This window comes from Dermacentor silvarum, chromosome 10 (assembly GCF_013339745.2).
Source record: "Dermacentor silvarum isolate Dsil-2018 chromosome 10, BIME_Dsil_1.4, whole genome shotgun sequence".
In the NCBI taxonomy this organism is placed as follows: Eukaryota; Metazoa; Arthropoda; class Arachnida; order Ixodida; family Ixodidae; genus Dermacentor; species Dermacentor silvarum.
In genome coordinates this window covers 75,190,287-75,203,913 of record NC_051163.1, presented here as the reverse complement: position 1 = coordinate 75,203,913, position 13,627 = coordinate 75,190,287, and the positions used below count along the sequence as shown (strand labels likewise).

At 44.6% G+C, this 13,627-nt stretch overlaps 1 long non-coding RNA gene across 1 annotated transcript in view; it reads right to left on the bottom strand.

Annotated features, from left to right (window-relative positions):
• The window catches only part of LOC125940585 (uncharacterized), a 53,872-nt gene that overhangs the window by 31,726 nt on the left and 8,519 nt on the right, over positions 1-13,627 (bottom strand). The window contains exons 4-6 of the long non-coding RNA XR_007463772.1: positions 10,829-11,076; positions 6,268-6,388; positions 4,095-4,478 (exon numbers count right to left, since the gene is read on the bottom strand). This is a non-coding gene — a long non-coding RNA (uncharacterized LOC125940585). The remainder of the gene's footprint in view (positions 1-4,094; positions 4,479-6,267; positions 6,389-10,828; positions 11,077-13,627) is intronic.

Genomic DNA, 13,627 nt, shown 5'->3' with positions numbered 1-13,627 from the left:
GCCACCAGGCAGCTCCCTCGCAACGCCGTCCTCTCCATCAAAAAGGGTAGAGCGCCCCTTTGCACGCAGAAAGCTCAGACTGATTTTCAGGCTTCTTCTTAGCCTCCTTTTTCTACCCTCACGGTTGCTGCCCTCTCATCGTTCATTTCCCTTCCCCCTCTTCACGTCACTCAACCGCCACTTACTTTTGTCCCTTCGTTGCTGTCTCATTGTGCTTTCTCTCTCTCTGCATTTTATTTCAGCAGCACCTACTCCCATCACCAGATAGTTTGCGTATATGACCAACAGGGCTTTTGGCACTGTGCCAAGCTCACTATTTTCGTGCAGTGCCAAGAGCACTATCAGCTACACACTTTAACGCCCATTGCCGAATCTCTCGGAAGTGAAACTATCTCTGAAAGTGATCACCCGAAAACTCTCCCGTAGCGCATATGGAAAATGCAAAAGCATGTGCAAAGATCGAACTGATTAGCGACCGGAAGGCATGCAGATCGTACTGGATACGCATGTTTACGCATGCGCTTCAGGACTTTGTTTACGTTCGAGCACACAAGATTTCTCATGTGTCTGTCCTTGGGTTTCTGGTTTTGCACGGGTTGTCTTAGCTGCTGATACTGCTGGCTGCTGCCTCAGATGAGGACAATGCCACAGATGCTGCCGTGCTTGTACCTATGTTCACGGATGTACTGCATAGCATCGACAACATTAGGAGATTTATCTGTGCAGGCGACGAAGCTGTAGTTGACCTCCTTGCTGATAATGCTACGCTTGAAAGACAGTTCTTGCTGCGTGGCTCAAAGAAAGTCTATAAGATATTGATAGATTTTGTAAAAGTCTAAATGAAAAAAGAATACTTCAGCATGCTGGTGAGCACGGATTGCGGTACATGGTATGCCAGTCTTGCAGAGTATTAGCCTATAGCATTGAAGCTGCTCACAACTATTTTGCACAAGACCATGTACTATAGACATAATTTTTGTTCGTTGAGTTATACAACGGCCAGGTTATACGTTTTTGCCTAGTCCCGAGAAAGTCATATATTTCGGGTTCCACTTTATTTACTGGCCTTAGCAGATGGTCAGCACACCAGTGAGGACAGGAGGGTAAAGAACAGAAATTACACAATACATGGCACTTTCTTGAAATTGATATTTCTTTACCTGCAAATGCAATAACTATAAACACAAGCAACAAAATGAGAAAGCAAAAGAAAATGTTGCACATTTGTGTGACAGTACAGGCAGCACAGGTTATGCTGATCCATTGCCTTTCCTAGATACATAGCTATCACACTGCTCGTTTTCTCGTCCATTTTGCCCTTCATAAATCCAGACAGTGTGGTGACCACCTGCCTTGGCACCCGCACTCAGTGCCGGGTCGCTTCGCTCCCCTTGGCAGGAACCCTCTGTGTCAGACCCAGTGGTGAAGCAGAGGTAAAGAACAACTACTGCAGAAGTGAAAGGGGGAAATGATGCAGATAAACATTAAATAATGAAAACCTGTTGAACATGCGATTTGAACTATGGATCTCTCAATCCCAAGCACAGTGCTGTGACCGCTAAGCCATGAAACAAGAGCTGAGAGAGAGCTTATTCCAGAGTATTTATATGCAGTTGCGTAGTGCAGCTCTGCTAGGAACAAAAGGGGCAAGGTGCATTCTCCTCCATGGTTCTGCAGTATCTACAGAAAGGCAGATTCTGAGAAGCAAAAGTCCGCAGATGCCTCTCTCGCAACTCACGTATGCGCAGGACGCTTGGGCAAATACGAAAAAGAAGGCCTTCAGTGAAGGTTGCTGTGGGTTCATTTTGTGAGTGACTACAATCTGCAGCGGTATTCTCGGTGAATCAGTTTTGCGAGATTTCGCGCAACTCGACACTGGATGCGTCGGTGTATATAGCCGCCAGTGATTCTGATGCTATGCCAAGCACACTATCTGTGCAGAGTGCCAGGAATGCTGTCAGCCGCATACTTTGATGAGTCCGATGCAGTCCCGTAAACGCTCATGAAAGTGACAGCAGTATCTCTAAAGGCGATTGCTGGAGAATATCGCTCTTGTGTGCTTGGTATCAGCAAACATGTTTACTGACTGAATCATTGTTGATTTGTTTTGTGAATGGACTTAATAAGTTCATTAATCCTTGAGTTTATTAGAACATCAATGTGCGATTGGCCAGTGATCAACCAACCATCTAAGAACACTTTTTATTAAAAAAGCACAGTTCACAATGTAGAATCCATACCGAAAATAAACAATATAAAACAACAAAAGGGGTGAACGTCACACTACACATATTTGTCAGAAGTTCCAAGAAACTGCATGCAAGCGCAGCTGGTGTTACAAAGTGTTGACAAGAAGAACCCATGCACAACACGTAGATGCCAGAAAACGTCGCAATCATGGCGTCTATTCTCGAACTTGTGCGTGAACGACCAAATTCCCAGGAGCTGAAGGCCATGTGGCGCCATAAACAAACACTGGTTTGCGCGTAAACCTGTCAGTGCGGTGCATGGGTTAACTGTTTTCCAGCCAACGTCGGCACCGAGTCTGGTCTGTAAGACGAAGTAAACATCCTCGGTGTCGAGAGTCCGAGACAACAGCGACAGGCTCTCATGCGGCTCTAAGAAACTGCGCACTGGTCCGCGCAAGCTTAGTAGGGTGCCGACCATGCTTGCCAGGGCCTACCGCATGCCCGAGATACCGGATAGATCCACGGTCCACTTGGCATTTTTCAAGGTTTGCTACCAATCCTACTGATGTCAGAGCTGAGAAAACAGCGTGAAGGTGTTGGATATGCTCCTGTATTGACCTGCTAAAAACTGCGACGTCTTCTAAATACGCGCAGGTGTAATCTTCGTGCATTGCCAACAATTTATTCATGCTCCTCTGAAAGCTAGCTGCGGCGTTCCTGAAGCTGAATGGCATCACCCTCCAAGCAAATTGACCCAAGTGTGACAAGGCTTCTGACGCTGCTCGACGAGTGTCACGTACTGATCTCGTCGAAAACCTCCGAGCAACAGTCACCAACGCCGTGCGCGTTCGGTGCAAACGAGGGCAAAACGCCGACGGTGTTGAAAACAGTTCTACGCGTTGCTGGTGCTGCTACATGTCCAAGCCTCTCAGGCTGCTCCTGCTGGGCGGCTGTCTGTGCCAGCCTTTCGCGAATGCGTGGACAATTTGGCCTAATATGCCCGGACGACCTGCACTCAAAGCAGATAGTTGGCCTCTGCTGCCTTGTGGTTGGCTACGGAGACTTCGGTTTCGTAAACTGTTGTTGGTGCGATCCTGAACTACTGCTGTTGTGGTTCTCAGTTGCCTTTTCTGGGCCCTTACTGCTGGCGTCATGTGGTTGCCGCTTAGGTACGTCTACGCGGCTGTGAGCGTCCTCAAAAGTTTGTGAAAGTCTAGCAATTTACGAGGCTTTGTACAACCCTGAACCCTCTCCGAGCCTGAGGTACCTGAGCGCGTCCTCAGCCAACACTGTCTTCATCTGGTCAACCACCAAGAGTTCTATCAGCTCTGCAAAGCTTGACACGTCCCTAGCCACCACATAAAAATTTAGGTAGCTGGCAAGATGAGTTGTGGAGCTCTTCCACATCTCCGTCTTCCACTTCCGTGCCCCAAAAAACCGTTTTTTGGTATTCAAAGGGAGACAACATAAGCTCATCGAAAACAACTCCTTTTAAAGCTTCGTAGTCATAGTGTTGGGGTCAAACGTGTTGACAAGCACTCCACCACGACAAAAAAAACAATTTGACCCGCACAGCTTCGCGGCACCTCGTAGGCCTCCAACGTGTGCTCTGCAGACTCGGACCACAAGGGATCCTCAGTGTCTGTGGGAAATTTAGTGAACGCATCGACTAAGACTTGTGAATGTTTGCGCCATTCCGTGTTTCTGTCGTACTCAAGTGCTCTGCCAATGTCGTCCCTGAACCATTCTTAAGTTGTATTCCATTACCCACTCGGACAGAAGGGGCTCATTTTCACTATTACTACTATACTGCTTTCACTCTGACCATCATCCTGCCTTATGTTCAGCATGATGATTAGCTCCACGCCCCGCAGTGACTGAACAGTCTGAGGAAAGGAAACTCACTTTTCAGGCATGGATTCCTGGTAGTTAAGGGTCCAGGTGTTTCAGTGTTGCTCTCGGTCGGGACTGGGGCTCAGTCGATGCCTCGCACTGTCTCGTTGCTGGGCTTCCTCCTCCAAGGCTTGCGTCAATGGCAGACACTGGAAGTGCTGCCAGGTTTTGGAATGCAACTCTACCAGAAGAGCCGCTGCCTTGCTATCCTTAGCTTGTCCCACTTTGTCCAGCAAACCCATCCTGTTGACTGTGCCAGTAAATGTTTGCCTTCGCTGCCGCTACGATGATGGTGATGATTTGCTGTTCTCGCCCCCACCCTCGGATGCACCGTCGGAGACAGTCTGCACAGGTGGCTCAACGGGTGACTTCGGTTCGAAGGACGCAGATGCTGATCTATGGACGAAGAAAACTTGTATTTACAAAGACTTTACAAACCTTGGTTACAAGATCGCACGGTTTCAATGGTACATCGGTTATGAAGAGTTACACTGGTTTGGACCACACAGGGCAACCCTATCTCGGCCGAGCCGATGCTGCTTAGCATCCAAATTCAGGTCCACAACCATCCCCGATCACAATTCTGCATTTTCTAGACTCAGAGCCAAAGTGTTTACTGACGAATCATTGTTGATTTGTTTTGTGCATGGAAAATCAGTTCAACAATCCTTAAGCTTGTTAGAACTTCAATGCGTGATTGGCCAGTTGATCAATCAACCATCTAAGCACACTTTTTTAGCACAGTTCACAGCGTAGAATTCTCACCCAAAATACACAATATACAACAACAAAAGGGTTGAGGGTCATGCTATCCATATTTGTTAGAAGTTCCAAGAAACGGCATGCAAGTGCAGATGGTGTAACAAAGTGCTGACAAGAAGAACCCATGCACAAAACATAGATGCCCGAAAACGTCGGAATCGTGGCAGCTATTCTCAAACTTGTGCGTGAAACGACCAAATTCCCAGGAGCCGAAGGCCATGTGGCATCATACAAAAACATTGGTTTGCGCGTAAATCTATCAGTGCGGTTCACGGGATAACTGTTTTCCAGCCAACGGCGACATCGTCTCCGGTCCGTAGACGAAGTATAAACATCCTCTTTGGCGCCTAAAGTCCGAGACAACACCGATAGGCTCTCCTGCTGCTCTAAGAAAGTGCGTGCTCGTCTGCGTGTGGCGGCCCGCCCATATAATGTAACGTTGGCTGCGCATCCCGCTGGCATCGTGCGATAGAAACTGTCCATGGTGATATCTGAACCACTTATATTCCAAGGCCACACGCCAGAGCACCGCTGCAGAAACCAGACGTGCAATGGGGCCGTTTGTTGGCTTTTAGAGGAGGCCACCCACTTAACTAATCGGTGGGACCTCAATTTGTGAATCAGTTCACACCCACCCGCTTGCAGTGCGCAAGGAGAACGCCTGTGGCGATTTCAAGAAAGCGCACCATGAAAGGGGGTTTGAGGCCCCTCATCACTGTCAAGCGCGATCGCTAATGTGGCGCCAGTGGTTCTCTGCTCTCCGAGCTCTGTGGTGGTTAGGAGTGCCAGCTGCATGTTTATTCTACTTACATGCAAGATTCTGCACTGTGTGAGCCTTAGACGACCATTATTCAAGTGCCGTCAGTGCGCGTCGAGCTCGTTGAGATGAAATTTCCCTGCCCAGATGGTCTGCGCTGCGCTTACAGTATCTATGGCCAATAAAGTGCAAACGGTGACAATGATGTGCCGCTTTCAAAATGAAAGCTCACTTAAAATAAAATATTCCTTTCTGAGAAGGTAAATTTTGTACGTCTGGTAAATTCTGCATGTCGCACTTTTTTTTCTGATTGTGAACATAGGGGTCATGCTATATTTGTCTTTTACAAATTGGGGGAATGTTGCACTCCTGTGCACTTTCATTTTTTTATTTTATACCTGCAATAACTGAGTGCACGTTAGATTCATGGGCGCATTAGAATCAGGTAAATATGGAAATTTGAGCGCTACACAAGGATTACAGAGAGACTAAAGCAACAGCAATAAAAAAATAACACTTTGATCCGGAATAAACGAGGAACATGGATCTATGGTGAAAATTTGAAATGCCAGAGCAGATAGGGGAGACACAAGAAAAACTGAGTGGGTGATGTGAAGAATGCTAAAATGCCCTTATGGAAGAGTAAAAATAACTTTAAAATTGTACCTTATGCATGTTTCCAAGCGCTGGTTCAATTGCCAGAGTCACTGCTGCTCAGCTCTCCCTCAAGCCGCAATACTGCTGTGCTTATGGCGCTTGCAACAGTAGTGGCATCTGTACTCACGACCTGTAAGCAAAACAGTAAAGATTCCAATATAAAACTCAGCACAGATGTATAGTTGAATTACTTTGCAAGCCACTGAGGGCTTTCAAAATTGCTTTACAAAATGTAAACCATTTAGCAGAACTTATTCTTGGCCTAGTTGGTGTTTACTGGAGATCGTATTTACTGCTATAAGCGAGGAAAATCAGGCGAACCTAAGTTATCGACTTTTATGGTGATAGGAATTATACAAACACTGCAGTCGCATTCGCAGCATTGGTGACAAGTCCGGGCTTTGGGTGGTGAGAGGAAACGAATAAAAGTGATAACGTCTGCACCATGCAGTGAACCATATTTCCTACTGCCTGTACTCGTTTTCGGGTTGCAGTGCCATTGCAAATTGAACGCAGCGCAATGTCCTGCAGGCGAGTTGAAGCGGTGCAATGCTAGCTGCGTGTGCAATGGACGCAGCAGCTCAACACTGGAGGTGTCAAGATGTGGCAGTGATGAAACACGAGGTCGAGGCAAAGCGAAAACGGTGACAACACCGCACAGTACAGGATCGAGAAGTGGAGGCACATCGTTCCTGGCGTGAGAAAGCTGCCATGCCCAAATAAAATGAAATAATAAGTGGCGACTTAGCAGTAAATGTAAGAGAAGTTCGTGAGCATTTCGCCGCACCTCTTGGAGGTTCCAGATCCATTTCAGGACCCCCACTGTTCAGCAGATTGCAAAGTGCTGTTCAGGAGCTCACTCGAGACACATCTTGCCTCTTCGAGGTGCGAAGTGCAACTGATGGTGGTCCAGAGCAGACCATCGTCAGTTGCACTATATCTATACATATATATATATGCACATACACACATATACGATCTTCTAAGCTCTCCCATCCCCTCTTTACCTGTACCAAGTGAGTGGCTTTTCACACACACTTTTTCTCCACTTTGACACTCTAAAGCATTAAAAAAAAAAAACTTTGCTTTCGTGTAATATTTTAAGACATTTCTTAAAGGCATTTCCTTAAATTGAAATGTATAAATCATAAAGGAAAATTAAACTGGCAGAAAAAAACAACTTGCTGCTGACGGGAGTTGAACCTACACATTCCGCATAATGGGTGCGATGCTCCGCCGATTGCCAGAAGTATTTTGCACTCCAATTTTAAAAGCTAGTACGTTTCTCGTCCACCAATTGACCTACAGAGGCAACGCCTCCCCCCCGTTCCTTTGTCTACTTTCTTGGTTGTTATATGTGTACTAGATCTAGCACTGGGAGTGTTAGCCAGTGCCACCAGTCACGCCGACGAAGGTGGATGTACTAGAGCATCCTTTCTAATGCAAGTGTCGCATAGTGCTTGGGCTTGGGAGAAGGCAGCTGGCCGATAAACACGTGTATGCTAGCTGGAGGCATCAATGCTGGCGGAGTTGTTGCTACGTAATGAACGAGAAGGGAACCAAGAGGCTTAATTTCTGTTATTCACAATCGTATGAAGCCAACAGACAATGACACCAAGGAAAGCATAGGGGAAATTACTTGTTTTTAATTGAAATGCGGAAATGACAAAGTAAAGAGAAACGAAGGTGGATGAAAAAACAACTTGCTGTCGGTGGGGCTTTCAGCACCCTGTCAACTCCAGGTACTCGCGTAAGATGTGATGTTAGGAATATAACAGAGCTTGAAAAGGGCCTAGTTAGTGTTGCTTCATCGTTCTGTTGCACTGTGGCAGGCCCGGTGACACATGAAGTTAGTGGAAAACAAAGAACACACTATAAGGTAAGCACAAGAAATGCACTGATGTTAGGAGCAGGCTACTTGGCCGAAAGCCCTCGCACGCCACATGAAGGCGTAAAGGCTGTGGAGTCTAAACCCTCACTATGCAATGAGCAAGAAGAGTCAGGGTGAGAAAGCAATGAAAGAAATGCATTTACACATGTACAGTGCTCAGTGATTCAAATGTGGCAATCAGCCCACATGGCAGACATGGCAGCCGGTGTTTTTTGCACCACCGGTGAATGCTGGGTGATCGCTGGGGGGCTAAACAAAGTCATAATGCATCACAAAGGCCTTCACTTTCATCGTATAGTACACTGCATCATCTCAGTGTCTCCAGCGCACACCGGTGGCGCAAAAGCACCGGCTGCTATGTGGACCGATAATCACATTTTAATCACTGAGCACTATACATAGCATAATAAAGTGAACACTATATACAGGGTGTCCCAGCTAAATGTAGCCAATGTTTTAAAAGCGACGGAGTGTGCTAGGAAGCTCAAACCAACTCACTGGTGTTGAGGTTCGCATGTCCTAGTCTGTGGTATTTTTTTTCGTTTTGAAAACTCAATTAATTAGAATAAACTAATTGCCTAACTTTTTAAATATTGCCTTCATTAAGAAAGTGCCAATACGAAAGTTGTAGATCACATTTAAAACGGCCCACTGAAGTGTTTGCAACTAAATATCATTGATGGTGCTTCTTGTAATTGCCTTTAAACAAAGCCTGCGAAATTCAAAAACAAGTGCGTGATAGCGCCCTATTTCAGCGCTCCCAGACGACCGATCAAGAAACTAAATTCACTTGTCTCTGCAGTGCTGTCCGGGACAGGCTCGGAGCTGTCCGGGACAGGCTCGGCCACAAGGTATGCGCCAGCAATTCTCGCTAGTAAGATACGATCGGGAACGAATAGAAGAACATGACAATTGCATTTTCCTCCCCGATTACAGTTCTGCGGTCAGCAGTTACTCAAACCTGCGATTTTTTTTCTTTTTTTTTGCTTCTTTTTTTTTCTGCGTGTTCCAGCTTCATTCCACAATGGAGCGAATGATATGTTTATGCCACGTCACATCGAAGCGCAACACACCTTCACCACCGCCGCTCACTCTGGGCACCCGCTTGCTTTTCATGACATGTCAGCAGTTCATGGCGCATACATTGCAGCCACCGGAAATGCCAAGCCCATCCAGGAACCGCTGTAGAGATAAGCGGATTTCGTTTCTTGATCGGTCGTCTGGGAGCACTGAAATAGGGCGCTATCACGCACTTGTTTTTGAATTTCGCGGGCTTTCTTTAAAGGCAATTACAAGAAGCTCCATCAACGGTACTTAGTTATAAACACTTCAGTGGGACATTTTTAAATGTGATCTACAACTTTCGTATTGGCACTTTCTTAGTGAAGGCAATATTTAAAAAGTTAGGCAATTAGTTTATATGAATTGAGCTTTCAAAACGAAAAAAAAAATACCACAGACTAGGACACGCGAACCTCAACACCACTGAGTTGGTTTGAGCTTCCTAGCACACTCCGTCATTTTTAAAACATTGGCTACATTTAGCTGGGACAGCCTGTATAACACTATGTACAAATACACAACAAAGTGTTAAAGTTTGTTTATTTTCCTGCCTTTCTCCCCTGTGTTTGGCCAAATGCAAAATCGTGGAAACTACACTGATTCAGCATCTGTTCTAACATGCCAAAATCCCCGTCAAACTCTGCTGCACTATAGACTTGGGCTTGCTAGTGCAAAAAGCAAAAAAACAACTGTGCACACACAATGGGGACTAAGGCAAGGATGACACCGCTACACTGATGTTGCGCAGTGGAGTCATCCTTGCCTTGGCCCCCATTGTTCCGTGTGCACTGTTTTCTTTCCAACATGTACACAAGCTTTGCCCCTGTAGCTTTCCCTTCGTTGCCACAGAAATTTGTCCACACGTACAACAGCAGTCGCTCAAGACTTTAATGCCCTGCTCTGATAGACTTTTAAACGACAGCGATATGTGACATGGTCGAGCCGTTTAGGAAGCTCTCCTTATACTATAAGGCTTTGCAGTGCTCCAGGGCGTCCTGCTTTAACTCATTGACATATCCTACCTAAGAAGAGGTGCAGTATTAGTATACCGTTGTTTGGAGACACTGAGTTGTGCACAGGTGTTGGTACTTCACGATATGCCCTGAAATAATATTACATACCATAGCTTCGCTCCTCTTTTATTGTGGCAACAGTGAAGTGGCTTCAGCTCGCCTTGGAGGAGTTGATATTTCATTGCTTCTCTCCAGCTCGAGCGAGCGCTTTATGCCAGGCGGCATTTCTCATTGATGTGGAACCCAGCGAGTGGATCCCAGCGTGGAGCCTAGAGCTTCAAGTGTTAGCACTTTGCCTTATTTTTTAGATGTTAAAATTAAAATTACATTTCTCACATTTTATCTTCTGAGAAGGCCATGAGACTTGGTGGCAAACCGATTGAGCCCGCTGTGGTACGAATCTAATGAGAATGTTTACACCTCAAGAGAAGAGAGCTGGCGGACATCTTGCAATAATCTCGGACTGTCCACAATGGTCGCTATCTCAAGAAATGCAGGTGATGCTAGAACAGATATTTGGAATGCATAATTTTGTCAGCTTTTTTTATCTAAAGATGTGATGTCCTCACTAATAAATGCTGCATAGAGCACAAATAAAATTTACCGTAATGCTTACTCGACCTCATCCATTTCCTGCCCTCAAGATGGTCATTGAGGCATTTGTTGTAGGGCCCATCGTGGCTGTCGTGTTCGTCACACACGTGGTTGAAGGAACCCCTCCATATGCTGACAGCAAGCTCTTCATCACCCTGTCCAATTGCAGCCACCCAGTAGAGGTGGTTTATGATGCCTTGTATCCATGGCACGAGAACTTGATTACTGCAGCTGCTAGCCAGGAGCTTTTTTTGAGACCTAGAGCATATCATAGAGTTGTGATTAAGTGTTTTATTTCCCGACAGTGCTGTAGTACAGGAATGTGTGCCTTTCTCTTAAAATCTCAAAAAATTTATTTTCTCTTGCTGCTGCTTGGTTATTACTGAAATTTTGCAGGAAGGTAGCATTTTATGGCCTGGAGCATTCAATATAACACTGAACACTGTTACTTGCCTGGATGTTAAGCAAGAAGCGTGCGATGCTGCCTGTATCTATGTGGAAGCTAGCTCCTGCTACGGTGGTGCTAACATGAACTTGTGTGGCCACCTGTCGGCAGCTGCATGCAATAAGCAGCTCTGCGGGGAGGGTTGTCGAGTGCGCAAGGTGGTTTGTTTTGAAAGTGCCCACACCTTGTTCAGGCGGCAACCCTCCCCAAACAGCTGCTTTTCACAGCTGTTGACAGGCGGCCACACAACTTCATGCTAGTGCCACCTTGGAAGCAGCTAGCTTCCCCATAGATAAAGGCAACATTGCATTTTTTAAAAATACCAGGCACATATCTCTGTTCTGAAAATATCCGTTTAGATTTTGCATAGATAAAATGTTATGCATAAAAAGTAAAGAATAAGCGTTAGACATAAAACCGCTAAAGATTATTATATGTATTGCTTGATTCTGAATGTGTTGAACTGAGGATAAGTGTTGCCCCATGATGAGATGCAATTTATTACACAACTATGAATGAAGGCATAATGGAGTGACGAAACGGTTTGAAAACTGAAGGATGAACTTATAGCAAAATTCTAATACCATATGCCACTTTGCGTGTAAGTGACGCAATATTGTTATTGAATTTAATATTAGTGTTTGTCCAGCTCAACCCCAAGAAAGATAGCACTGTCACTAGCATAGATGACAGTATTACGTAAACAAACAGGGAGAGCAAGAAATAATTCAGTGAGCAGATGAGAAGATAACAAAATCAGATTTACTAGCGTTGATAATGAGTCTCTTCTTCTGGCTCAAGTCAGTGGCATTTATTATTATCATAGTTAATTTTAGTGATTAGTGCATCCAATTCATTAGCTACAGTCAGAATAGTTGTATTGTCTGCAAAAAGTATGCAGTTAGAGTGAACAAGGGATTGAGGAAGATCACTCACATATATGAGAAATAAAAGTGGATCCAATATTGCACCTTAAGATACGCCACAATGAATTGTTTTAGGGTAAGAATAAGTGCCCGACACATGTACTACTTGTTCATGGTCTAATAAAAATTGCAAATAAAATTTAAAGGAGGACCGGTTACACCAACAGACTCTTCTAGTTTCTCAAATAATTTGCTACGTACGATAGAACTAAATGCTCGAGGAAGGTTGTGGAATAATCATCCCACAATAATACTGGCATCAATGGCAGTTTTAATTTCGTCTTTAATGCTACTAGCGCTAATTCAGCAGAATAACCTAATCTAAAACCAAGGTGATGTCTTGAAAGTATGTGGAACCTATTAAAATAACTTCGTAATTGATCAACATGAATTTTTTCAATGACTTTACTGAAAAACGAAAGAATCACTTTCGGTCGATAGTCGAAAATGAGGAGTTTGTCACCCTTCTTAAAAACTGGAATAATTTTAGCTTTTCCTAACACTGCTGGAAACAATCCAGTCTTAAATATGCGGGTAATGATGCGACAAAAAACGTCACAGATTAAGTCGGCATCAACTTAATATGAGAAGCATGGAAGTTATCGAGTCTGACGCTTGTATTTTTTAGGTTGTGAATAACTACGTACACTTCAGGAGAACCTGGGTAAAGAAATGGCAAATGTGGTAAGCATGCGCTCGCGGACCCACAACGGGCTAAAGGCTGGGGCACTGATATGCCAAATGAGGTGTTAAGTGCTTTTGTTAAGTCAGATGGATTGTAAAAACACGTGGTTTTCAGAGTGAATTGTGCTCATCACTGCGTTAAACGTAGACCTGTCAAGAAAATAACTTAACTATTTTCCTCTGTAGCTTGCCATCTCTAGCAGCTTGCCTTATTTAATTTTCAAAAGATATTTTCTTTTGGCGGCTTTTAGCAGTTCAGCAAATGTGTAAGAATAGGCTTTATAGCGCATGCGTAGGTTAACATTAAATGGTTGCCTTTTTAAATAAATTATCTTTTCGTTGCAAGCATTTCAGAAGACTCAAAGTCAAGCAAGGGCTAATAGGGGTGAAATACTTGTTTCTGGAAGGCACTACTGATAGGGTGGCTGGTAAAAGCACTGGTGATGACATCGGGAAATTTCATGTAAGCAATTTCAGCATTTTCGCACCCCTTAATTGAAAACCAATCACATCGTTCAATAAGACTAAAGAATAGCGAATTGTTGAAGCAGTTTCTGAAATAACTATTCTCGTTTTTCTGATTAACAATGCTTGAACGAGCAAATATAGGATAACGGTCAGTAACAGTTACTTCGATAACACCAGTGTCGGGGGAATTAACAAGATTAGACAAAATATGGTCTATAATAGTTCCATTTCTGTGATTTGAGGGACTCATAAATGTAGCCACTGAAACAGTTGATGTATTTACTAA